We start from the raw sequence: 26,973 nt of genomic DNA, 5'->3' as shown, positions 1-26,973 counted from the left end.
AAAAAAGAGAGGGACAGAAGGTAAGTTTCCAGGAGGGAGACACAAACTTAGAAGGCAGGAGCTCAGTGGCTTTGAGTCAGATTCCAGGAAAACATTGATCAGATCCTGCCGTTCCCTGGGGTTTATGGCTGAGAGTGGATTCCTGTTACCAATTCTCTCTGAAGTGCTAATTAGAAGATTAGCCATTGTTCAGAGCTCTTTCGCCACTCTTTATCTTCCCCAGTTGCACTCTGAAGGGGACAGCTTCAGGAGAAGTAATTTTCTGTACTGCAGCCTAAAAGCCAGAATACTATGGCAGCTGGATGAAACCAGATTTGAGCTGGCTCACGGGGGTCTTCTTTGTCTCTCTGGTTGAAAGCAATGTTTTTTGCATCTACTCTGATCATCCACAGAACTGGATTTCATAACCCCTACCCAACCACATCTGTCACACACACAAAAAAACAAAAAAGAACTGCAGAGAAAGGCAGAGGATGAGAAAGGGAGTTTTGGGGTCCCTATCTCCCATTTATTGAACTCTGACTGTGTGCCAGGCACCAGCCTCAGCAAGTTACATGAATTGTCTCACTTAATCCTCACCTGTGGGGTAGGGAATTTTATTATTCCCATTTACAGATGAGGGAACTGAAGCTGAGAATAAATAACTTGCCCAAGATCAGATATCTGGTCCCCATTACAGCCCAGATTTGAGACTAGGATGGTCTGACTCCAGAACCCACTCCCTTCACCATGATGTTGCTGAACTCCACCCACCAGGAGGCACACAATCACTGGTGGGTATGGCATGATGGTGGTGGTGGTGATGGTGATGACACATGGAAGCTAAGCTGTTATTACTGAGGGTTTATTTTCTGCCCATCATTGTTACTAAGTGATTGTACATACATGGTCCTATTGAAACCTCCTGACAACCCAGTGAGGTAGGTTTTATGATTTATTTGTAGATGAGAAACTTGAAGCCCATAGAGATTTAGACTCACCCACGGTTGCCCAGTGAACTGTGCAGCGGCAGAGCTCAGAATTGAGACCAGGGCTTCCCTGGTGGCGCAGTGGTTGGGAGTCCGCCTGCCGATGCAGGGGGCGCGGGTTCGTGCCCCGGTCCGGGAGGATCCCGCGTGTCGCGGGGTGGCTGGGCCCGTGGGCCGTGGCCGCTGAGCCTGCGTGTCCGGGGCCTGTGCTCCGCGGTGGGGGAGGCCGCAGCGGTGAGAGGCCCGCGTACCGCAAAAACAAAACAAAACAAAAAAAAACAAAAAAGAATTGAGACCAAGTCTACCTGGCTCTAACAATGATGCTAAGGCTTGGAAGGATTAAACCAGAGGATTTCTTCACTGACTGGACTTCACTCTGACTCACAGAATCTTCCTGGAGAAAGGGATCTTTTAATTCGCCCCTCTGCCTTTGGTTAGATAAACCACTATTTTCTGCTTCTGATAGTTGCAATGGGGTCAGAGACTTTTAAGGGGCTCGTTCAAGGTCACAGCTTGTTTGACATCATCTCAAGTCGCCCCCCCCCGCCTCCACCCCACCAAGACCGTTAGGTGATTAAGGATTGTCTGCACCATCTCCCTACGTTCTCTTGGCCTCTCCATTTCATTCCCCCACCTGGTGGGGGAACAACAACAGTTTATTTCTTGTATATGCTACATGCTCATTTTGGGTTGGCAAAACCCAAAATGAGCATGTAGCATATGCAAGAAGTAAACTGTTGGCTCTCTGCTATCAGAGAGCCTGTAATCTTGCAGGTACCCAGAATGATGGAGGAGCCACCATCTCAACCTGAAGCTTCAGGGTTCACCTTAGTGACGGAAGAGGGCATGGAGAACGGCACACAAGCTCTTAAATACACTGCTCACATTTCATGGACCCAATGTCCATTTGATGTTCCTGGGGTCCTGGGCACCTTACTACTCCTCTTGCCTTTGCTGCCTTTTTTGAATCCTTTTATCTCACTAGAATTTATCTCGCTGTGTCCCTCCTGACCCTGCCAGGTGGCTAAAGTCAATTTGATCAAACTCAATTGCACTAAAGCATTAATGGCTTATTATAGCAATCCTTCCGGGGAAGTGCTGCATTTTAACACACCTCATTTAAATCTTGGACCAATGCTGTACACTGCAGCATAGTGGCAGGCATCTGAGAGATGTTTCGGTAAGGTTTTCTTTCTGGTTAGGCAAATCACTTGACCTGCACGCGAAGGCAAGCCTCCCCAGCATTTACCACTTCAGACAGATCTTTCCTGGCAGAGCTTCAGTTGCCAAAATGGGGATGGGGATTTTTTTGCCTGCAAGGAGGCAGTTGGGCCTGTCGCAGCATGAAGATCAGCCTAATTTCAGAAATCTAATCCGGGGAGGCAGAGGCTGTCAGGCAGCCAGCAAAATTAATGAGAAAATTGGAGTAAACACGATGTGTGTCTCATCGACTTGGGTTAGGAGAAGGTGACTTGGTGCCAGTCTGCAGAGTCAGGCTCTCCGAGGTGTGTACATGTGGTCTACGTGTCTCTTTGGAAGTGCTATGTTCTCCGAGCTAATGAATTCAAAGGCACGGATAAGGGCTTAGAAAAGAATGCCTATACCTGGATAGCTTCTGGAGAACCTTTCATTTACTTGAATCACATCTTAGATCTGCCCTCTGTGATCAAATTAATGAGGAGTAGCACACACACAAAGCCTCTCAGTGTCAGATAAAAAAGACATCATGCTCAATAGGAATGGCAAGAGGGAAAAAGCAATAAGAGGTTGAAGAGCTTCTGTGATTCCCTGCCTGAGTATAAGCTTCACAAAGTGGGGTTTCTTCTTTTCTCTTCACTGGGAGATGCAAGCATCAGGAATGAGAAAAAGTTGCCATTTGATTGAGTCCCTTGTAATGGGGTGATTCTTTTATAAAGGACGTACACAGGAGGAGCTGCCATTACCTGACAACCTGTTTGCTTTAATCGATCAAATATTTTTATTCCTGGCTCATTCCTTCGAGGGGAAATTTGCTTGGCAGAAAACAGGTACAAGAAGGGTAATGGGGACCTAGTCCATGGGTCTGTGCTCATGGGAGGAGAGAGTCAGGGACAAGGGGAGCTTAGGGTGAGAGTGGTTCAGATTGTCTTAATGACTCTAGGGTTTTTGGTGACCTGGAAGGTCATGTGTTATACTTTTAATATTTATTTTAGAGGAACTATAGCATAGTACAAGGTTGCAAAAGCAATGCCCACAGGGAGAAAACAGGTAACATAAACAAATAAATTGATTCATGTAGGAAACTCAACAGGCCAAGCCCAAGACAAACAGTACTGACCCTCAATGTCTGGGATATAACAAGTACTGTGTTGAGTGGCAAAGCACTTGGACTGTCAGGGATCAACCTCTGGAGACTAGTTGAAAGTACACTCTACTGAATCAGAAAAACCTGTATTAGAATTTCAGTTTTCCCTCTTATTGGTTTTGTGACCTTGGGAAAATTATTTAGCCTCATAAATTCAAAATAGGAAGTTAAAAAGCAGCATGAGGGCCTTCCCTGGTGGCACAGAGGTTAAGAATCCACCTGCCAATGCAGGGGACGCTGGTTCAATCCCTGGTCCAGGAAGATCCCACATGCCACGGAGCAACTAAGCCCGTGCACCACAACTACTGAAGCCTGTGCTCTGCAACAAGAGAAGCCACCACAATGAGAAGCCTGCGCACCGCAACGAAGAGTAGCCTCCGCAACTACAGAAAGCCCGCATGCAGCAACGAAGACCCAACGTAGCCAAAAAAAAAAAAAAAAAAAAAGCACAAGAAGGATGAGCTCTATATTGGTCAGTTTAGCCTAAGATACACTGTTGTAACAAACATCCACTGTTATGGGTTGAATTGTGTCTCCCTAAAAATCATATGTTAAAGTCCTACTCCCTAGTACTCAGAATGTAACCTTATAAGAAAGTAGGGTCATTACATACATAATTAGTTAAGATGAGGTCATTATGGTGGGCCCTAATCAAATATGACTGGTGTCCTTATTAAAAGGAAGAAATTTGGACACAGATAAGTACACTTGCAGGATGCCTGGTGAAGATGAAGGCAGTAATCAGGGAGATGCTTCTATAAGCCAAGGAATGCCCAAGATCAGTAGTAAACCACCAGAATCTAGCAGAGAGGCATGAAACAAATTCTCCTTCACAGGCCTCAGAAGGGACCAGGCCACATCAACAACTTGAACTTGAACCTCTAACCTCCAGAACTATGAGACAGTAAACTCTGGTGTTAAGCCACCCAGTTTGTGGTACTTTGTTACAGCAGCACTAGCAAACTAATATATCCACTGAGTTCCAATGGCTTGAAACAACCGTTTATTTCTTGCATATGCTACATGCCCATTTTGGGTTGGCAGGGGGCTCTGCTATCAGAGAGCCTGTAATCTTGCAGGTACCCAGAATGATGGAGGAGTCACCATCTCAACTTGAAGCTTCATGGTTCACCTTAGTGACGGAAGAGGGCATGGACAACGGCACACAAGCTCTTAAATACACTGCTCACATTTCATGGACCAAACCAAGTCATATGACCATGCCTAATATCAAGGGGGGAAGGAAGTATAATTGTCCCATGTATTTAGAAGGAGAAGAGAAGCAGGTGATGGGCGTGAGTAATGTCTATCACAATTATTTAAGAATATCTGCATAGAAAAAAACAATTGGGTAGAAATTTACCAAAAAGCACTGATTGATGTTAGCATGCTTGAATTATAATATTTTTCTAAATTTAATAAAAATTTTCACAAAGGATATATGTATATTACCTTAAGAATCAGGAGAAAAAAAACCTTTTATTTTTAAAAATAAAATAAAGGTCATACCACTTACCAATGGTTAATAAATGAATGGACAAGTTAATAAGTGGATGGATCAAAAACAAAAACTCATCTCTAAATTTCTCACTTTTACACCTGAAACTAACACAACATTGTAAATCAACTATACTCCAATAAAATTTTTTTTAAAAAGAATATTCAACTTTTAAAAAAAAGGTAAATTTCTCACTTTTCTTTTCTATAAAAGGAATGGGATGAGGTCACCATTATGTGTAGTGAAATTTCCTTATTGAAAAGGCTTTATATATAAGATGGACATGAACACCACCAAGTTGAGTTTATTGTTGTGTAGAAATCTGCTGATAGAGTAGATAACTTTAACAGTGACATTCCCATTTACCATGTTTACATTCATGAGACACATTTCCATAAGGAAGACTGATGCAGATGATCATGGGGAGGGAATATTTATTCAAGGGAATATAGTCTGTGGGCCTGGAGGAAAAGAAGGTAGATGAAGGATGAGAGATGGTGTCTTAGGGCAGATGGTGTCTCAGGGCAGGTGATAGTGTGCTTGCATGTGGTTTATTAAGGGAGCGCTCCAAGGTGAGGGAGTGTGGGCAGTAAAACATGATGAGGAAGAGGCCAGGCAAAGGTGTGATTTCAGGCTCAATCCGAGCCTGATCCCAGGGGGATCTCTGGAATGTAATTGACACCTTAGAGTTGGCCCTGACTTGCGGCAAGAGAGCTGGGTTTTTAGGCTCCTGCCCTAGTTGGTCACTGGCTCTCAGGCACTTCTGGCTCTCTGAAAGTGAGGGCAGAGCAAATCCGACAGCCTGAGGCAGGCCTCTGCAGAAAGTAGCGGTGTGATTCATCAGAAACAGAGCACACAGAAGCTGGCCGAGGGATCACAGAAATGGTGAAGGGGATCTGAGGACTCTGGGTGGAACACTGACAGTGCCCACTACGGATGGAGACTCCCTGCAGACAGAGGTCCTGGCACTTCAGATAACTTGGGCTTCACAGACTGTGTATGGATGGGGCTTAAGTAATAGCCCGTAGGAAAGAACTTTAGTCAAGACAGACAACATGGCTCTTAACCTGCTCCTTGCTGGCAGTTGGAGGAGGGACTCATGTGGCTTTTGGCCACAGATACCTCCGTCAGCTATCATTGGGAAGGACTGATAGATGGTTTCAAATCTGCATGAGTGGCTGGGGGGAAGTGTGCATTGTACTGACCATGTAGGAATTTTTGACATACATGAGGAATGAAAAATGACAGTGTTGTTGGGTGGGGTCAGTGCCCTTATGAAGACGTGACCGGAGGGGGAAACCCCCTTGCCCTCTCTTACTATCATCTCCACTGGAATCCAGCCTGCCTGCTTCTCCCTCTCACTCCCTCTCTCCTGCTAAGGGCTAGAAGGCCATAATTGAAAGTTTCCCGAGGCCTGCATGAGAGGAAGCACAGGGAACAGACTTGGAGAGAGTCGACCAGGGTTCAAAACCTGACTCTGTCACTTACCCTCAATCTCAAGTTCCTTAAATATAAAATAGGGAGTGATAACACCTATCCGATTAGGACTATACTGAAGTTAGAGGGGATTGCAACCTTTCTGAGTCTTAATTTCTTCATCTATACAATATAATGTAATAAAATGAATGATAAATGATGATGATGATGATGACACTGGTGATCACTCTTACCTCTCAGAACTGATGTTGCGGGAGGGAGGAGGGGTGTGTTAAAGTACTAAATATAGCAGTGTGCTGTAAATAGGTTATTGTCCCTGGCCCATCCCGGGTGCCCCTCCACCCCTAAGTCTCCTTAAAGGGAAGAAGAATGGGTCTTTCCACTCTCGCCACTACTGATCAGGATATTTTTCATATAGACTTGGAGCCCATTTGAAGTGCTGCATCTTGTATTTTCTAATAGAAATCCTACTCTTTCCCCTCCAGCCATTGTGAGCTTTGTGACCATGGCTGTCTCTGGGTAAGGAGACACAGAGCCCTCCAGAGGGTGAGAAAGCCCATCAGGCCAGGCCTGCGGGGCCCAGGTGGAATAACTATGAATGAGGTAATGTCGAGGGCTTTCTCTTTCTCCTGGTAAATGCCCTGGACGAAGCTGGACCTGTTTAATTTCTAGGCCAGAAGCACAAATTGAATTCTGTACCATATGCATTTGTTGTCTCTCCCTTTTCTGCAAGAATCTAGATGGGGATTAACGGGCTCACTCTAACAGGGAGAGACGTAAGGAGTGCCATCAAGTCCTCTGTGTTTACAGCGCTTGAAAGGATGGAGCTCTAACAAGTCTAATTTAATCTTGGCTCAAGTGAAGGTATGGTGAATTCCAGGCCAGGAAGAATAAACTGGCATGCCATAGAACATTAGAGATAATTTAATTCAACTCCTTCTCTCAGAAGATAAGGAACCTGAGGCTCAGGGGGTGGAGAAGGGGCATTGGTGTGTCCACAGCCACAAACCAAACTGCTGCTGGCTGGGACAGGGGCCAGCGCTCTGGGCACTGTCATTCATTTCTGTGCTGGTGTCATGATTTTTGTCATATCTACACACCATCTGTACATTTATTAACATTGTTTCTTTAATAATTGAATTGACTCTATTTTTTACTCCTAAATAAATTAATTTTGAAAGGAAACTGGTGCAAAGGGAAAGCAAGGATCATTTGCCACAAATAAAAGGCAACCATAAAAATAAATGCTATGAAACAAAGCAATACAAATTTTAGCAAGTTACCGCTATATGTGAAGAGACCACTCATTCTTTCTTTTAAAAGGGAGAGTCACAACGTTAAAGAGAATTTTAAAGGGAATACCTTTTAAATAGGAGAGGACTCTTTTTTTTGGTTGCGCCGCACCGTGGCTTGCAGGATCTTAGTTCCCTGACCAGGGATTAAACCCGGGGCCTTGGCAGTGAAAGTGCAGGGTCCTAACCACTGGACCGCCAGGGAATTCGCAGGAGAGGATGTTTTTTAATGTGCTGTGGACCACTTAAAATCCTCTCTCATATGATGAGTGACTAAGTGTATCAGGAAAGAAAATGGGTGTGAAAGTTTCTAAGGAAGTCTAATACTTTACCTAGGTTAGAATTCCAATTGTCATTTGCCTTGAGCAAGTTACTTAATCTCTTTCTGCCTCAGTTTCCTCACTCATAAAACGGGAATAAAAGTATGTGTGTGCCAGGGGATTGTTGCAAGTATTAAATTAGACAGTACATATAAAGCCTTAGAACAGTACTTGGCACAGAGCAAGCACGTGATAGCAGCAGGTATTACTGTAATTATCATTATTAAAACTTAAGCGGTATTTACTGTCTAGCAGGATTACAAACTTTATTTGTAAAGGTTTACATAGTAAATACTTTGCCTCTACAGTCTGTGTGGTCTCTGTTGCAACCACTCATCTCTGGCACAGCAGAGAAAAAGCAGCCATAGGTAGTACATAAACAAATGGGCATGGCTGTGCTCCAATAGAACTCTATTTACAAAAATAGTCAGCAGGCTATACAGGTTCTGCTAGAGGCTCATAGGTATGGAAAACAAAAACAGGTCAACTTATTCCATGCAAATAGAAATCAAAAGAAAGCTGGAGTAGCAATTCTCATATCAGACAAAATAGACTTTAAAATAAAGACTATTACAAGAGACAAAGAAGGACACTACATAATGATCAAGGGATCAATCCAAGAAGAAGATATAACAATTGTAAATATTTATGCACCCAACATAGGAGCACATCAATACATAAGGCAAATGCTAAGAGCCATAAAAGGGGAAGTTGACAGTAACACAATCATAGTAGGGGACTTTAACACCCCACTTTCACCAATGGACAGATCATCCAAAATGAAAATAAATAAGGAAACACAAGCTTTAAATGATACATTAAACAAGATGGACTTGATTGATATTTATAGGACATTCCATCCCCAAACCAACAGAATACACTTTCTTCTCAAGTGCTCATGAAACATTCTCCAGGATAGATCATATCTTGGGTCACAAATCTAGCCTTAGTAAATTTAAGAAAATTGAAATCGTATCAAGTATCTTTTCCAACCACAATGCTATAAGACTAGATATCAATTACAGGAAAAATCTGTAAAAAATACAAACACATGGAGGCTAAACAATACACTACTAAAAACCAAGAGATCACTGAAGAAATCAAGAGGAAATCAGAAAATACCTAGAAGCAAATGACAATGAAAACACAACAACCCAAAACTTATGGGATGCAGCAAAAGCAGTTCTAAGAGGGAAGTTTATAGAAATAAAATCCTACCTCAAGAAATAAGAAACATCTTAAAAAATAAACAACCTAACCTTACACCTAAAGCAATTAGAGAAAGAAGAACACAAAACCCCCAAAGTTACAGAAGGAAAGAAATCATAAAGATCAGATGAGAAATAAATGAAAAATAAATGAAGGAAACAATAGCAAAGATCAATAAAACTAAAAGGTGGTTCTTTGAGAAGATAAACAAAATTGATAAACCATTAGCCAGACTCATCAAGAAAAAAAGGGAGAAGACTCAAATCAACAGAATTAGAAATGAAAAAGGAGAAGTAACAACTGACACTGCAGAAATCCAAAAGATCATGAGAGATTACTACAAGCAACTCTATGCCAATAAAATGGACAACCTGGAAGAAATGGACAAATTCTTAGAAAAGCACAACCTTCCAAGGCTGAACCAGGAAGACACAGAAAATGTAAACAGATCAATCACAAGCATTGAAATTGAGACTGTGATTAAAAATCTTCCAACAAACAAAAGCCCAGGACCACATGGCTTCAGAGCCTAATTCTACAAAACATTTAGAGAAGAGGTAACACCTATCCTTCTCAAACTCTCCCAAAATATAGCAGAGGGAGGAACGCTCCCAAACTCCTTCTACGAGGCCACCATCACCCTGATACCAAAACCAGACAAAGATGTCACAAAGAAAACCACAGGCCAATATCATTGATGAACATAGATGCAAAAATCCACAACAAAATACTAGCAAACAGAATCCAACAGCACATTAAAAGGATCATACATCATGATCAAGTGGTGTTTATCCCAGGAATGCAAGGATTCTTCAATATACACAAATCAATCAATGTGATAAACCATATTAACAAATTGAAGTAGAAAAACTATATGATCATCTCAATAGATGCAGAATAACATTCGACAAAATTCAACACCCATTTATGATAAAAAAAACCCTCCAGAAAGAAGGCATAGAGGGAACTTACCTCAACATAATAAAGGCCATATATGACAAACCCAGAGCCAACATCACTCTCAATGGTGAAAAACTGAAAGCATTTCCTCTAAGATCAGGAACAAGACAAGGTTGTCCACTCTCACCATTATTATTCAACATAGTTTTGGAATTTTTAACCACAGCAATCAGAGAAGAAAAAGAAATAAAAGGAATCCAAATTAGAAAAGAAGAAGTAAAGCTGTCACTGTTTGCAGATGACATGATACTGTACATAGAGAATCCTAAAGATGCTACCAGAAAACTACTAGATCTAATCAATGAATTTGGTAAAGTAGCAGGATACAAAATTAATGCACAGAAATCTCTTGCATTGCTATACACTAAAGATGAAAAATGTGAAAGAGAAATCAAGGAAACACTCCCATTTACCATTGCAACAAAAAGAATAAAATACCTAGGAATGAACCTACCTAAGGGGACAAAATGACCTGTATGCAGAAAACTATAAGACAATGATGAAAGAAATTAAAGATGATACAAACGGATGGAGTGATATACCATGTTCTTGGATTGGAAGAATCAACACTGTGAAAATGACTATACTACCCAAAGCAATCTACAGATGCAATGCAATCCCTATCAAACTATCACTGGCACTTTTCACAGAACTAGAACAAAAAATTTCACAATTCGTATGCAAACACAAAAGACCCCGAATAGCCAAAGCAATCTTGAGAAAGAAAAACAGAGCTGGAGGAATCAGGCTCCTCGACTTCAGACTATACTACAAAGCTACAGTAATCAAGACAGTATGGTACTGGCACAAAAACAGAAATATAGATCAACGGAACAGGATAGAAAGCCCAGAGATAAACCCATACACATATGGTCACCTTAGTTTTGATAAAGGAGGCAAGAATATACAATAGAGAAAAGACAGCCTCTTCAAAAAGTGGTGCTGGGAAAACTGGACAGCTACATATAAAAGAATGAAATTAGAACACTCCCTAACACCATACACAAAAAATAAACTCAAAATGGATTAAAGACCTAAATGTAAGGCCAGAAACTATAATACTCTTAGAGGAAAACATAGGCAGAATGCTGTATGACATAAATCACAGCAATATCCTTTTTGACCCACCTCCTAGAGAAATGGAAATAAAAACAAAAATAAACAAATGGGACCTAATGAAACTTCAAAGCTTTTGCACAGCAAAGGAAACCATAAACAAGACGAAAAGACAACCCTCAGAATGGGAGAAAGTATTTGCAAATGAAGCAACTGACAAAGGATTAATCTCCAAAACATACAAGCAGCTCATGCAGCTCAATATTAAAAAAACGAACAACCCAATCCAAAAATGGGCAGAAGACCTAAACAGACATTTCTCCAAAGAAGATATACAGATTGCCAACAAACACATGAAAGGATGCTCAACATCACTAATCATTAGAGAAATGCAAATCAAAACTACAATGAGGTATCACCTCACACCAGTCAGAATGGCCTTCATCAAAAAATCCACAAACAAAAAATGCTGGAGAGGGTGTGGAGAAAAGGGAACCCTCTTGCACTGTTGGTGGGAATGTACATTGGTATAGCCACTATGGAGACCAGTATGGAGGTTCCTTAAAAAACTAAAAATAGAACTACCATACGACCCAGCAATCCCACTACTGGGCATATACCTGGAGAAAACCATAATTCAAAGAGTCATGTATCACAATGTTCATTGCAGCACTATTTACAATAGCCAGGACTATGGAAGCAACCTAAGTGTCCATCGACAGATGAATGGGTAAAGAAGATGTGGCACATATATACAATGGAATATTACTCAGCTGTAAAAAACAGAATTGAGTTATTTGTAGTGAGGTGGATGGACCTAGAGTCCGTCATACAGAGTGAAGTAAGTCAGAAAAAGAAAAACAAATACCGTATGCTAACACATATATATGGAATCTAAAAAAAAAATGGTTCTTAAGAATCTAGGGGCAGGACAGGAATAAAGACGCAGACGTAGAGAATGGACTTGAGGACACGGGGTGGGAGAAGGGTAAGCTGTGACGAAGTGAGAGAGTGGCATGGACACATATACACTACCAAATGTAAAATAGATAGCTAGTGGGAAGCAGCCGCATAGCACAGGGAGATCAGCTCGGTGCTTTGTGACCACCTAGAGGGGTGGGATAGGGAGGGTGGAAGGGAGACACAAGAGGGAGGAGATATGGGGATATATGTATATGTATAGCTGATTCACTTTGTTATAAAGCAGAAACTAACACAGCATTGTAAAGCAATTATACTCCAATAAAGATGTTAAAAACAAAAATCAAAAAACAGGCCAACTGCTTTTGGACGATTTTGAATAAAATATCTACCCACACGAGGTAGCATTCTATCTCATACCATAGCCCAAATCTCAATTTTTGAAGTCATCCTCATACACCTGAAATGTAGGTTTTTTCTTACTACCTGCCATCATCTTAACTGCTCCCCAAATGGCCAGGGGACTGGACAGCCACTGAACTTCAGCTAGGATCAAAGTTAAAAGCAGAGGTTTGGGAGTCAGAATGACTTTAGTTTGTCGCCTACCCTGCAAGGGGTGTCATTTTTTTTTACACAGGAGGAAATTGCAGCTCAGCGTGGTATAGTTATTTGCCCAATGTCACACAGCCAGCAGACTGACATCTATTCCACAAACATGAAATTTGGCTCTAATTCAGAAATCCCAGGGCCAGCTGCATGTCATCATGAGGCTTCCATTTCCTGTTTCGAACCTCCATGATAAGGGAGGGGAGAGCTTGTGAAGGATTAATACAGCATTGGAAATGATGCTGATGGCTTAGGGCATGATTGTAACCTGGGGAGGAGGGAGAATATAGTCCTCAGAGACCGTAAGATAGAGTGGAAAGTGCACGGAGCCAGACATGCCCCCTCTCTCACAACCCTAGTTGTGTACGTGGGCAGTTCTTCCTACCTCTCTGTGCCTCACTTCCCCCAAATGTAATAATAAGCAGCAGCCTTTACTAGTACACAGGGCACAGAGCTTTCCAATACCTTTATCTCATTTTCTCCTTTCAACAACCCTGAGATTTTTATCCCCATTGCACAGATGAGTAAGGTGAGGCTCAAAAATTTTTTTTCAATTGCCCAGGGTCACAGAACTAGAAATAGTGCAGCTGTGATTTGAATGCTAGTCTGTCTGGTTGCAAGTTTTTCCAGTGCAAAATATTCCTCACTGGAGTCTACATCCTCTCTGCGGTGAGTCTGCAAATGAGGAGGATGTACATGGATGCTCTATAATTCTAGAATCAGAGCTAACTCAGGTTGCACTCTTAGCATGTGCTCGGCACTGTGCAAAGCCAGTCCTGCCAAATGGCCTTACGAACGGGGGGTGTGGTGGTGGGGGGTGGTGGCTAATAACATCCTCTTTCTGCAGATTTGGAAACTGAGGTTCATAGACTTTACGAAACTTGTCCAAGGTCACTCATCTACTAAGAGGCAAGGGTAGGCTTTGAATTCAGGTCAAACTCACTCCCAAGCCCATGATCTTAATAGAGTTTATCGTTCAACCCAGGACACTTTGGCCCTATTAATAATTACGCCAGGATAGCAGGCAGAAACAGGGATGTGTGGTCATCCCAGCTCCTGGCCACTGTGTTCTCCGCATCCCTCAGGACCACCATGAATCATGATGACATGGAGAGGAAATCTACTACAGCTGGCAGCACCACCATCCTAACCATTACAGTGAGCACTTACATTGATCTTAGGAAGCATTTTGGGAAAGAGGTCAAGTCCTGTGGAAATAAGGCATTTGGGGTTTGGTGCTTGAGATTTTTGCAAGGGGGGCCTCTAGAGCTGCTACAAGAAGTAGTCAAAGACCAGATGGCACCGTCCCCTGACAGACTCCGTTTCCCTTCACTCTCTGACTGCAGGCACTGGGTGAAAAAGAGAGGTTAAAAGACTGCAAGGAAATGGAGATGATAAACGACTTTAGATTTGCTATGGTAAGAAGACCAAGAATTTCTTAGATTCAGAAAAGAGATCAGACCATCATCAGGCTAATGCTTGAAACCACACATACCTCTAATTCAAGGCTAGTATCACATGGGGTCAGTGCTTGGAGCTGTCTCCACTGGACACTTGGAGGCATGCTGGGGAGAATTTTCTGCATCAGAATTCCCAGAATTCTACCCTAAAGGCCTTACCTCTTTGGGTAAACATTTCATTCCTCTAGGAGCCCAGTTTTAAAAATAAACAACCTTAGAACCATCTGAGTTCATTATCAGTCGTAAACATGGTGGAACTTATTACATATCAGATTTCCTTTTGAATTTGACTGTTGGCTGGGATGTAAGAAAGGTAAGCTGTGATAGAGAAATGGGCATAGGGGAAGCTTTAGCGCATGGGATTTTGCCAAAGGAGTTTACCTTAGTGTGGGGTCCTGGGCAGCCAGGAGGCAGCAAAAAAGGTTTTGACTAAGTGGTGCTCAGCAGAGCAAGAGTGTTGGGGGAGAAGATGGCACTAGAGGGGTAAAGTCTATCACTGCAGCCTTGACCACGCAAAGCTCCAGGGCAATGAATCCACAGAGAATGGAGAGGTCATGGGAGTCAAAGTGGTAAAAGGCAAAGAGGCCAGGGAACTCGGACCCTGGGTGGCTGGGGAGACTGCTAATGTGGGACGCCAGGCAAGTTAGTCACCCCGTGACGCCTCATCTACCAAGCATGAAGCTTGGCTGAAAATGAAATAATCTCTGCGGTCTTTCAGCTTTAATACTAAATGCGATTCTAGACGGCGTGACTAAGTGAATCTTGCTGTGCCTAAGTGGGTGGCTTAGAGCTAAGAGGCTCTTGACTGGAGTGCGGGCATGACCCAAACCACGAATCTCTCCCCTCCGCGTTATCCCTCCTCCTCACCTGAATTCTCTTGATGACCAAGGGAGCTTTTAACTTCTCCTTGTCCTATTCTTCTTTTCAACCTATGGGGAGAGGGCAGAAAAGAAGGGCCAGTAAGAGGGAAGGGTGGCTGGGCAAAGGCTTCTGATGGGCCCTATCTGCCAGGGTCCCACCTTGGCTAAGAGGGAACTGAGAAAAGTCAAGATCCTTGACTACCAACTGCAGCAAAGAGAAAACCTTACCTGGAAATGGCCCAGGGACTTACCACAAAGTCTGGGAAAACACACCGGAAAATGTCAGCTAAGACATTTAGCTTCTCAGTGCTTTGCTTTTTCATCTTTAATGAGGAGTCAGGGGCGGAGTAATGTTTAATGGACATCTACTCTCACAGGGACTGGCTGGGTGCTTTACGTGTTATCCCATTTAATCCTCACAACGACCCTTCAAGGGAAATATTATCTTCATTTTACAGAGGAAGAAACAGCAGCTTAGGGCAGATAAATCATTTGCACAAGTTTATACAGCTGAGAAGTAGCAAAGCTGGGATGCACACCAGGTCTAAGGTCCAAGGCTGGTCCACCAGGATGATTTCACTGTCCCTTCAGGTCACTGAACAGGCTCTGGTGTAGGAGGGGGAGGGGGCAGACTGCCTGAGCCCAAATCTCATTTACAAGCCTGTCATTTAGGGCAAGTTACTTAACCTCTCTGAGCCTTAGTTTCCTCATCTATATACTGGAAGATTAGGATAGTTCATACCTCTTAGATTTGTTGTAAGGATTAAATGAGATGAAGTGTGTAATGGGTTTACTGGCCTGAGGCAAATGCTACATAATTTTTAGCTATTATTATTATTAATATTGTCCTTAAATTGTATGCAAACCAACACACAAATAAATCTGTGGTTCACTTGGATTCTATGCTGGGTGGGGTCTTCTGATAAATCCCTGCTGGATTCAAGTGCCATTTGTGAAAGCAGCCCCACCCACACGCAAAAAAAACACAAACATTTTGATGTTTAGATGGTTCGCAGGGAGCTTTCACAATATTTCAACTAATATTTCAGCACAACAAATCCACGAGGTAGGGAACACAGATAAGGTAAGACTTGAGTCACACAGCTGGAGGTGAAACTAAAGCATTTTTTTTTTAACTCCTAAGCCCAGAGCTTTTATATGCTATGTCACGGAGAATGCAAACGAATTCTCTTAGAGCCTTCAGGTATATGCATGCATGTACGTCTGGATAGATAGATGGCTATATTGATGAGGAAGGAGGAAAGAGTGAGCCCTGGAACATCCCAGATCCAGGGAGGGATACATTCAAGCTAGGCTCACCTCTCCCCTCTGAGAATTTGGCTTCTGGATTTAAACTTGGAGTGACTACCCCACTCTGTGTAATTCTGCCTCTCGGCTGTGTCTACCTGGACCAGGCCAGGTTCACTCCTTCCCCTCAGCCTTTCCCCAGGACCTGGTATCCATCAAACCCCACTGGGGACTTGTTCAAATGCTTTCACCCTGATATGCCGCCTTCCAAAAGCTTACTGGATATGGGCTGCGGCGGATCTCCGGGAGCAGCTTGTCTTGGTGTTGGGCATGAGGCTTTAGGAGGCAATAACAAACATGTTTCCATGTCCCAGCTGGCCTGCTTGGCCACCCAGGTATTTCCCTCCCAGGGTCTGTGTTAAGCCCTTGGCTGTGGGAGGCAGAGCAGCAGCGAGCCTTCCTGTCCGTTCTGCGGCGCCACAGCGGCCCCTCGTGGCTATCAACAGAACTAAGGCACTCCTGTCTGGTCGGGTTTTCTGCCTTTTTTTCCGTTTAGATGTATTGAGACCTACTGCGTGTCAGCCACGGTTCTAGACACCCTGGACATATCAGTGAACAAAACAAAGTCCTCTCCCTCATAAGGTTTAAGCTTTCTTGTGTGAGTTGGGGGTGGGAGACAGAAAATATATGTGCATATATGTGTAAATGTATGTTGGATGTTCAGAAGAACTATATGAAAAATAAAGCAGGGAGGAGGGTTAGGGAGGGGGAGGAGGATAGCCCTTTTCAATAAGGTACAAAGCCTCACTGACATGGTGACATCTAAGAGGGACCTGAGAGAGATGAGGGAGGGAATCCAGGTACATGCAACATCAAGGATTAAAGGCCTTGAAGTGAGAAAGCACCTGGCCGTTTTAGGAATAACAAGGTGGCCAGTTTGGCTGGAACAGACTGAGTGGGGGAAGAGCAGCAGGAGATGCTGTCTGAGAGGTGTGGGACCAGATCCCACAAGGTACTGGGCCTCCAAGTGTGGCCCCTCCCCATCCCTCCTCCCCCGCCCAGCAGACCTACTGAGTCAGAAACTCTGGGCATGGGTTCCAGCGGGCTGTGTTTGAACAAGCCTTCTGGCTGAGTCAGATGCTGTCGCAGTGTGAGAACCACTGATGCGAGTCCTCCTGGGCCATCTCAGGAACTCTTTTACTCTGAGATGAGAAGCCATTAGAAGTTTTGGGGCAGAGGAGTGACATGATCTGACATAAAAGAACAAAACCACACTTGTGCCCTCTGGTCCTGCCCCCAGAGGTTCTAATTTGATTAGAGTGATATGGGCTGGGCATTGACATTTCTGAAACTTTTCCAGGTGATTCTAATGTGCAGCCAAGCGTGAGGTCCCTCTGGCTTCTGGGTCGAGAATAGGCTGCAGGGGGTCAAGGGAAGACGCAGGAAGCTAAGCTGGGAGGCTACTGATGTAAAACGGCTGAGTTGGGAGGGTATTGCTGTAATACAGGCGAGGAATGAAGGGGGCTTAGACCAGAGCAGCAGCAGTGGAGGAAATAGATCCAGATTCTGGATCTATTCTGAAGGTAGAACTATCAAGACTTTCTCATAGATTTGAGACAGGGTGTAAGAGAAAGTGAAAAGTCAGGATGACTCTCAGGTTTTTACCCTGAGCAACTGGAAGGACGTGGTTTCCATTTGCTGGAAGGACACGGTTTCCATTTGCTAAGGTGGGGCAGACGAAGTGAGGAAGAGGTTTCCCCATGGAGGGGGATCAGGAATCTGATTTTGAACATGCTGACTTGGAAATGTCTATGTGAGATTCAAATGGAGATGCGGACTCGGTTCAGGGGAGATGTCCGGGCTGGACATCTAAGTGTGTGAGCTGTCGGTGATGGTGTTTAAGGTACAAAGGCTGGCTGAGATTACTTAGGGAGGGAGCGTAGATAGAAAAGAGAAGTTCAGAGGAGCCCTAGGGGCGCTCCGATGTCAGAAGGAAGTAGGAAGAGAACCAAGAGCCAGTGGTATCCCAAGAACCCAAGTGGTAAAGTGTTTCAAGAGAAAGGTGCTGCTCAACTGTCACAAACGGCTGACCAGGCAAGTAATGTGAGGACTGAGAATGACCTCCGGGTTTAGCAGCACTGAGGTCACGGGGGACCACACTGACTGAGAACAGTGTCAGTGGAGGGGTTGGGAGAAGGGCAGAGGCCTGTTTGTGGAATGGGAGGAGAGGAACTGGAGACACAGGACCAACAATTCCTTTATGAAATTTTGCTGTAAAGGGAAGGTGTTGGAGGAAGATACAGTCTAGAAAGGTCTTTTTTTTTTAATATGAGAGAAGTAACAACATGTTTCTATCTTTGTTGGGAAAGCTCCTCCAGCTCAGGGAAAGATTAGTAGATATTTTAATAGCAACAACATACATTAAGCACGTTTTTATGCTCCTGGCACTGTTTAATGTTGCACATGAATTATTCTCCTCACAACATAACATTTTCTCCTCACCACAATCCTATGAGACGTTTCTATTATTATCCCCAATTTACAGCCAAGGAGTCTGAGCTCTGAGAAACGAACTAATGTTCCCAAAGACACACAGCCAGTAAGAGGGAAGAGCAGAGGTTCCATCCTGGAATTGCCTCCAGAGCTAGAGCCCTTGACCCCTACTCTGCAAGGCCCAGCTGTCGACCTTCCTGCATGTGGGCCACCCTTTAAAATCCCTGCATTTTGGGTGCTCAACTAGAAGGGAAGAAATGACTCAAAACGGTACCAAAGAAACCAACAATTAATTGGAAGTAATCATGCCTACAGCGCTGTTATAAAGTCTCCCAGGTATAACTGGGAGGAAAGCTTTCAGTTATCGTTCCCTTTACACTGTCATGCCCAACACGATGTTGCTGTTTATTGCCTGGAACGTCCTGGGCGCACAAGCTGGCTTTGCTCGTCCTGTTGTACCTGTCTGCAAGGCACAGTCTCACAGGTTCCATTAAACACGTTTCCGTTCTTTGTGCCAGCCTTGATGCTCAGATATACTGCCTACCTCTTCCTCATAGAGCACCCCTCTGCACTAGGCTGGGTGACCTCCCCAGCTCAGTGTCCACTGGTGGACACTGCTGTAACAGTCCATACCCTTGGTAGAAGCAAAAGGAAATAGTATCTGTACTGGGTTGAACGGTGTCCCCCCCGGCCAAAGTTTATGTCTACTTGGAATCTTAGGAACGTGAGTTTATTTGGAAATAGTCTTTGAAGGTGTAACTAGTTGAGTTCACGCTAGATTAGGCTGAGCCCTACTCCACTGACTGTTGTCCTTATAAGAAGAGAAAACAGAGACACAGACCCTCAGGGAGAAGGCCATGTGATGACTGAGGCAGAGATTGCAGTGATGCAGCTACAAGCCCAGGAACACTGAGAATTGCTGGCAACACCAGAAGCTGGGAAGAAGCAAGGAAGGATTCTTCCATAGATCCTTCAGAGACAGCATGGCCCTGATGACCTTGATTTCAGACTTGAGTTTCCAGAACTGTGAGAGAATAAATTCCTGTTGTCTTAAGCCACCACATTTGTGGTAATTTGTCATGGCAGCTTGAGGAAACTAATACAGTACCCATTGGTCAAAACTTGGCAGTACTCCTGTGAAGGATTATGTGGTGTCCCCATGTGCTATGCAATTAGTGCAGCACTGCATTGAGATCACCATTAAGAATGCATTAAGGAGAGGCACAGAATGATACATCTGGGAGGATCCTTGGAGACAATGTAGTTCAGCCAGCTTCTTTTAAAGATGTGGAAGATAAAGGCCAAGAAGGGCAAGAGGATTGTCCAAGGTCACATGGCTATTTAATTGCTGGGCTCATATCTGTTTGGTTTACATTGCATCCCCTGTAACCTAGAACCCTGCCTTGTACCTAGCAGGTGCTCAATAAACATTTGTTGAATGAAGGAATGAATGAATGGAACCCAAATGCCTGATCATGTTCTCATGTTCTCAAGATCAAAATCAACACTACTTTGTTTAAATTGGCAATTCTTTTTCCCAAAATGCTAAGATTAATACCTACCAGCTATGAATTGAGTTTTATTGTTGAAAATGTCAAGGCTTCTTGGAGATCCAGCCAGAGAAAATTTCTAAAACTGAAGCATAATGCCTCATAGGTTTTCCTTTACTACCTAAGAAGGACTTTCCTGTTCCATTGGACATTCATCTTCAGTAAATGGCTGTTTCATAAAAATAGTGCCACCTAAATTTGCTAATATTATACCAACCCATTGACTCTAGTTGTGTTTAGCTTCGGGCCTTGGAGATAAATTCCTCACCGGTTGTTCACAAGCATAAAGGCAAGATGACTAAGAGCCACAATTTACAGGTAACTACAGTATGTCAGATGTTCGGATATTTGTTAGGCACTCTGCTACATTATCACCTGTCTTCACAGTATAGATTGATAACATCTTTCAAAGTATTGATTGTACCTGTGTTGTCCAATAAGGCAGCCACCAGCCTTGGAAGGAGCTCTTTTTGGAGGTCTGACGTTAGCAGAGACAGGCTGATGGCTTGGTGAACACACAGGAGGATGCTCTTCTGGGTTTTAAAACTTATAAGAACTTATCTTACAGATAAAGTTTATCAAGTGTGCAGAGAAGTATGTCCAGAGGTATTTTTTAGGAAACTGTTTGTGAGAGAAAAAGATTGGAAACATCTAAAAAGTCCAACAACAGGGGTTGGTTAAAGGGTACATTCCATTAATAGGATGCCAGAAAGCCACTCAAAAGAATGAGGCAGATCTATAGGTATTCCTATGGAAAAATGTCTAAGACATAAGGTCTGAACAGTACAGTCCCATTTGTGTAAAATAAGTACAATGATATAAAATACATAGAGAAAGGAAGGTGGGATGTTATTGTCTTATTTCTGTAAGATAAAGATAATTACGTAGAATATATATAGAAAGAGAGGAAGGGAGGGAAAAGATTTCTGGAAGAATGTATAAAATACTGTTCATATATGGGGAGTATAACTAGGGATCAGGGGGCGGGAAGCAAAGAAAAGATTTTTGAACCTAAAACCTTTCTATACTGTTCATATTTTTAAACAATGTGCATATATGAAACTTATTTAAAACCCAGTTGTTTAAAAATAAGAAGAAAAATGGAGGGTGTATGACTTGCTATTAATACCCTTGGGGTCTACAAAGAGACCACAAAGAAACCATGCAAGCTTATTTCCGCATGGATGCTCAGAAAGTAAGGAAATGTTGGCTCTTAGCAGAATTTATACTGATACATGCAAGCTCAGGTTAATAACATGCTCAGAATAGATAGGCTAGGGACAGTGTCACTGGACACATTCAAAACAGAGTCTGGCCAAGCTGTTAGAGGAAAGATATTCCAGAGCACAAATGTTGGACAGATGGATGGTGGAAGATGTTTCCCAAAATGTTGCTAAGTCTCAAAAGGATACAGAAAAATGAAATATGTGGAATGAGTTCTTAATTCATAAGGGGCCACTTTTTTCCTGAAGGAAACATTCATTTCCAAATTCTTTTTCCTGCTTTAGTGGGCTAACATGTGAGCCAGCAGATATTAAGCTGTAAAATTACAGAGTGATCCTAATATTTCCTGACTGCGTTGTCTGTGCCAGGCGTTTTAGCTCTCACAATCATCTGTGAGGTAGGGCATTCACAAATAGGTAAACCGATATTCAAAGAAGTTAAGTAATCTGTCCAAGGTCACTTGGTGAGTAGGTGATGGAGCCCCCCTTTGAGCTTCCTGCCTGCTAAGCTATGTGCATCTCAGCCTTCCAGGCGGAGTGGCTTGCACAGGCATCATCTGATTCTGCAGGAGAGGAAGCCAAGGTCCATGGGGGAAGAGACTTGCTGAAGGCCAGGGTCCATCCTGGTAGTGGCCAAGGCAGGCCTGGAACTCAGGCATCTGCTCCCAGTGCATGTTCATCCACTTAAACTTTTCCTTTAGCTCTTGGGTATATGGCGGGTATTTCAGATAATGTCGAACCGAATTAAATCAGGCTCTTATATATACCGTATTGTAAGAGGCCTCCAATAATGAGGTTCCTTTCCGAAACCCACATTTTCCCAAACTTGAACATCCTCTTCTCGATTTTTGCACTGTCCCTATGGCCCTGAGCATCACCTGTCAATTCCATACTTTGTGGAAGGTTGATAACTGTGGCATCACTTATCTTAACTTCATTTAAACCAAAAATATGTGTGAAAGCATAGGTTTAGTGGTTATTTTCTTCTAACACATATTTTGAAGGGTAATGCTGATCGTGTTACTCCCCTCTTTAAAAGAAGCATTTAATTTGTTTTTAGAATGAAGTCTCAGATTCCTAGCCTGGGCTTATGGGAGGAGGGGTCTGCAATCTGGTTCCCTGACACTACAGCATCATCAGGAGACTTGCTGGTCTTACTTTTTCTGCTCAAATGCACCTTTGTCTCACCATTCACACCCTCTGAACATGCTTTTCCATCTGCCTGGAACATTCTTCCCCTGAGCAATTTGTAGGAATCAGCTTAAAGGCCATTTCCTTGGGGAGGTGCTTCCAAGCCCCAGGGTAGGCCTTTGAGATTCTTGTCGCACTTGTACTTCCTTGGTCACTGTAATCTTTCCCAGCAGATTGTGGGCTCCAAGAGGGCAGGAATCACATTTCTCTTGTTTATCACTCTGGGCAGAGTTCTTAGTGGCCAGCCTGCAGGTACTGTGTGTCTTACTTGTTGATTAAATAAATGAAAGAAGAGAGAAAAAAAAAAACCTATGCAATATACATAAAAGATCGCAGGAAGTATAAAAGGTCTACACATCTGTGATTTCAGAGTTTATCACTATTTTATACCCAAGTATGTAATGTAAGCTTGTAATGATATTCCAAGTTATTGACAAAAGGCTCTGCTCAGTGTGCTGCCAGAGAAAGTGGCACTGAAACTCATTTGAAAACTATTTCCATTAAAACAGTCAAACTGAAAAAAATCTTCTTACAACGGGAACATTAACTATCTGAAAAAACAAAACACTTAGCAGAATACCTATTGATGCCAGAAAAACAAAGTATTACTCTACTTTGAATTAACAAAAGCTGTATTTATGAATTTTTATATTACACATGGGTACATTTCATTTTCCTCCATCTTACTCAGTATCCAGGAGGTTCACGGGTAATAAAACAAATGAATTTCTTCTCCATTAGCCTGTCATCACCACTTTCAAATGGCTCCTTGCCCATACACTCCAATATTTTTCTCATAATAAGTGGTAAAGCCTTCAGCCTTCTCATTTATCTTAACCACGTCCTTTGTGTTCCAGAAAACATAAGTAGTATATTACCTTCCATCTACATCAAGGAAGGAGGTAAATTGCGGCAAAGATTCTAAATTATTTCTTTAAGTTTACACAATTAACCAGTATTCACCCATCCATCTATATCAGTGATGCAACAAATATTTAGTGATTGTCAATTTAGAGGTGCCAAGCTCTGTTTAGTTGCTGATAATATAATAGGAAATAAAGTAATGTCCCTATTTTCATGTAGCTGATATTGTAGGTGGGGGAAATAATATAATAAACAAGTAAATAAATAATAAATAACCAATATCTAATAGAGTGATAGAGTGAATTTGTGTTCCCCCAAATTCATATGCTGAAATCTAATCCCCAGTGTTACAGTATTAGGGGGTGGGGGTCTTTGGGAGGTGATTAGGTCATGGGGGTGGGCCCTCATGAATGAGATTAGTGCCCTTATAAAAGAGACCCTGGAGAGCTCTCTCACCCTTTTCCACCACGTGAGGACACAACAAGAAGACAGCCATCTGCAAGCCAGGAGGCTGGTTCTCACCATACACCAAATCTGCTGGCACCTTGATCTTGGACTTCCCAGCCTCTTGAACTGTGAGAGAGAAATTTCCGTTTTTTTTTTTTTTTGAAATTTCCATTTTTTAATCCACCCAGTCGATGGTATTCTGTTACAGTAGCCCCAGTGGACTAAGACAAATAGTGACAAGTACTATGGTAAAATTAACAGTTATTATTACAGTTATTTAGCCCTGACTCTAACTCCAACCCTGGGGGCACCTACTGTTGTATGGTCAGGGAGGCCTCTCTGAAATGGTGACAGCTTAGCTGAGATCTGAATGCCAAGAAGAAACCAGTGAAGGGAACATCTGGGGGAAGATATTCTAGGCAGAGGGAAGAACAAGACCAAAGGTTTTGAGGTGGGAGCAAGCTTGGTGTGTTTGAGGAACAGCAAGGAGGTCAGGGTGGCTGGGAGGTATAGTGAGGTGGGTGGTAGGTGATGAGCATGGACACAGGAAGGAGCAGCTCATAGGGAGTCTTATAGGCTATGGTGGGGAGTATGGATTTTCTTCTAGAATTTTCTTCTAGTGACAGGAGACACTATAGAACATTAGCAGGAGATGACATGCTTTTGAAAGTTCACTCTGGTTGCACTGCTGAGAATGGATCACCTGGGGACAATAGTGGGGAACATCAAATAGTACAAGCAAGAGATGATGGTGTCTTGAAACAGGATGACATCAATGGAGGAAGAGAGTAGTGGGTGGATTACATATATGGTTTTTGAAGCAAAACAAGAGAACTTGCTGATCTATTGGACACTGAGAGTAAGGTAAATTGAGTCCAGGATGAAACTGATTTTTGTCTTGAGCAAATGACTAGATGGTGGTGCCATTTACTGAGAGAAGATGGTGGAGGTAGAAACTGATGTATGCTTTTGTTATCAGGTTAGGGAATCAAAAATTCTGTTTCAGATATATTAATTTTGAGATGCCTTTTAGAGGTGCCTGGCCAATTGGTGATGGCAAGTAGGGAGGTGTTAGATCCACAGGTCTGGAAGAGAGCATTTAGAGCTGGAAATATCAATTTGGAGTCACCAGTGTGAAGATGGTATTTAAAACTTTTTAAAAGTTTTACATTTAAAAGTCAGTGATGTCTCCAAGGAAGAGGGTGCTGTTGGAAAAGGGGCAGCCACACCTCCTGAGCCCTCACCCCCAAGTCCCACATTAACCAATGTGGTCCTATACTACAGCACAACAGTTTAGTCCCCCCTCCCATCCCATTAAACAAACATTTACTGTCTCTTCTATACAAAATGTGTTACCCTAAGGAATAAGGGGCTACAAATACAGGTGACTAGTACATGATGCCATCTCTCAAGTTGCTCATAAACTTGTAAGGAAGGAGTAACTATAATATAAAAGGTAGAATGTTACTGTATTTCCAAGAGAGTGCAGGGGTCTTTAAAAGGTAAACTTGGGAAGATAGGCTGGGAGCAGGTCATGGAGGGTCAAGAAATTGGATTTTTTTTTTTTACTGCTAAGACAGCAGGGCACCATTGAAGATTTCTGAGTTCCATGACCAGATTAACGCCCTTCCTTCACTGTCCAAGGCTTATTCATCCTCCTGGCCTGGCTCAAATCTCACCCCATCCACAAGGTATTGCCCACCCTCTGCTACCACTCACTTTTCATCTTTAACTCCTTAAGCGTTTATTATCTAGTGCTAATCCATTTAGCACTTGATGCCACACTGTCTCTTTCAGATGGTTTATTTGTAGGAACATCTTACTTTTTAAACAGATCTATAAATTCCTTCTAAGCAGCATTCGATTACGTTTCTGTCTCTGGCTGAGGACAGAAACATAATAAGCCCTCAAGCAATGCCTGCAGCTGCTAGTGTCACTTCTTCAGGGGATTCTTCTCTGACCTCTAATGAGATCAGATTCCTTTGTTCCAAGCTCTCAGAGAATCATTTTCTAGCACATTTCTCAGTTTTTAATTATCTACCCTGCGTGTGACTTTTTGAATAGGATCTGTCTTCCCATAGGCTGTCAGTTCCCAAAGAGCAGGGACCACCTCTGATTTTACTCATGATAATGTCCCTAGTTTATGTGTGACAAACATCTGTTGAAAAATTGAATAGGCATAGCCTTAGGTGTTCAAAGGGTCAAGGGACTTGAGCAGAGTAGACTCAGGCATGGTCCAACTGCCTGTAGTTTCTGAAAGAGCAATGAAATTCACATGGCAAAACTACCCCTCAGTGGGAGTTCCTCCTGATAAACTTCCCTTCTGCTTAGGGACAAACTCTTTCCCAGGGGGTGGCTCTTCTATTGTAAGGAGGCCCCCTTGAAGGCTGATTTATCATCACTTAGGACATTTGAGCCCTCCTTCTCACACGGCTAAGCAGGAGGCAAAGCAGAGTGTTTCCAACTGTCAGGAAGAAGCAGCACGCTGGCAGCAGCCTCGATCATCCAGGCAGATGGAGCAACATATGTATATTTACATATATATTTCCTAATCAATAGGTTCCAGTGAAAACATGAAAACTCGAGGAGACGACTGGAATTTAAGGGGCTCTGAAGGAGTTTGATTCCTTAAAGAAAATTAGGACAATCGAGTTGTGTTTTGTTTTTTTTAGCTGCAGATGATTTCAGGACAAAACGAATAGTACTACTGAATGATCAAACTTCCCTCCCTAAATTGGTAAATCTCCTCTTCCAAATTAGGCACTGCTAGCATTTCTTCTAAGAAACACATTTCTGGGGACAGCCAAAAAGAGCTTTTAAATCTTTTAACCTTATTCCTGGCCCCTGCCTGCTTCTCTGACATTCTCCCCTCACAGCCACACAGGCTTATTTCTTCTCTTTCTCCAGTAGGCCAACCTTGTTGTCCCCTAGGAACTTTGTTATCGCTTGCTCATAGCAGGTGGCCAGTACGTATCTGATAATGAATAAATAGGTTAAGATAAGCCAATTATGCCCCAGCAGAATCC

At 42.9% G+C, this 26,973-nt stretch overlaps 1 long non-coding RNA gene across 1 annotated transcript in view; it reads right to left on the bottom strand.

Moving 5' to 3' along the window:
* Positions 1-15,264, bottom strand: part of LOC137221916 (uncharacterized) — a 42,509-nt gene extending 27,245 nt beyond the window's left edge. The window contains exons 1-2 of the long non-coding RNA XR_010942204.1: positions 15,160-15,264; positions 14,939-15,000 (exon numbers count right to left, since the gene is read on the bottom strand). This is a non-coding gene — a long non-coding RNA (uncharacterized lncRNA). The remainder of the gene's footprint in view (positions 1-14,938; positions 15,001-15,159) is intronic.
* Positions 15,265-26,973: the final 11,709 nt, after the last annotated feature.

Source organism: Pseudorca crassidens, chromosome 3 (assembly GCF_039906515.1).
Source record: "Pseudorca crassidens isolate mPseCra1 chromosome 3, mPseCra1.hap1, whole genome shotgun sequence".
Classification (NCBI taxonomy): Eukaryota; Metazoa; Chordata; class Mammalia; order Artiodactyla; family Delphinidae; genus Pseudorca; species Pseudorca crassidens.
The sequence above is the reverse complement of the archived record's forward strand: the minus strand, read 5'-3'. Positions and strand labels throughout refer to the sequence as shown.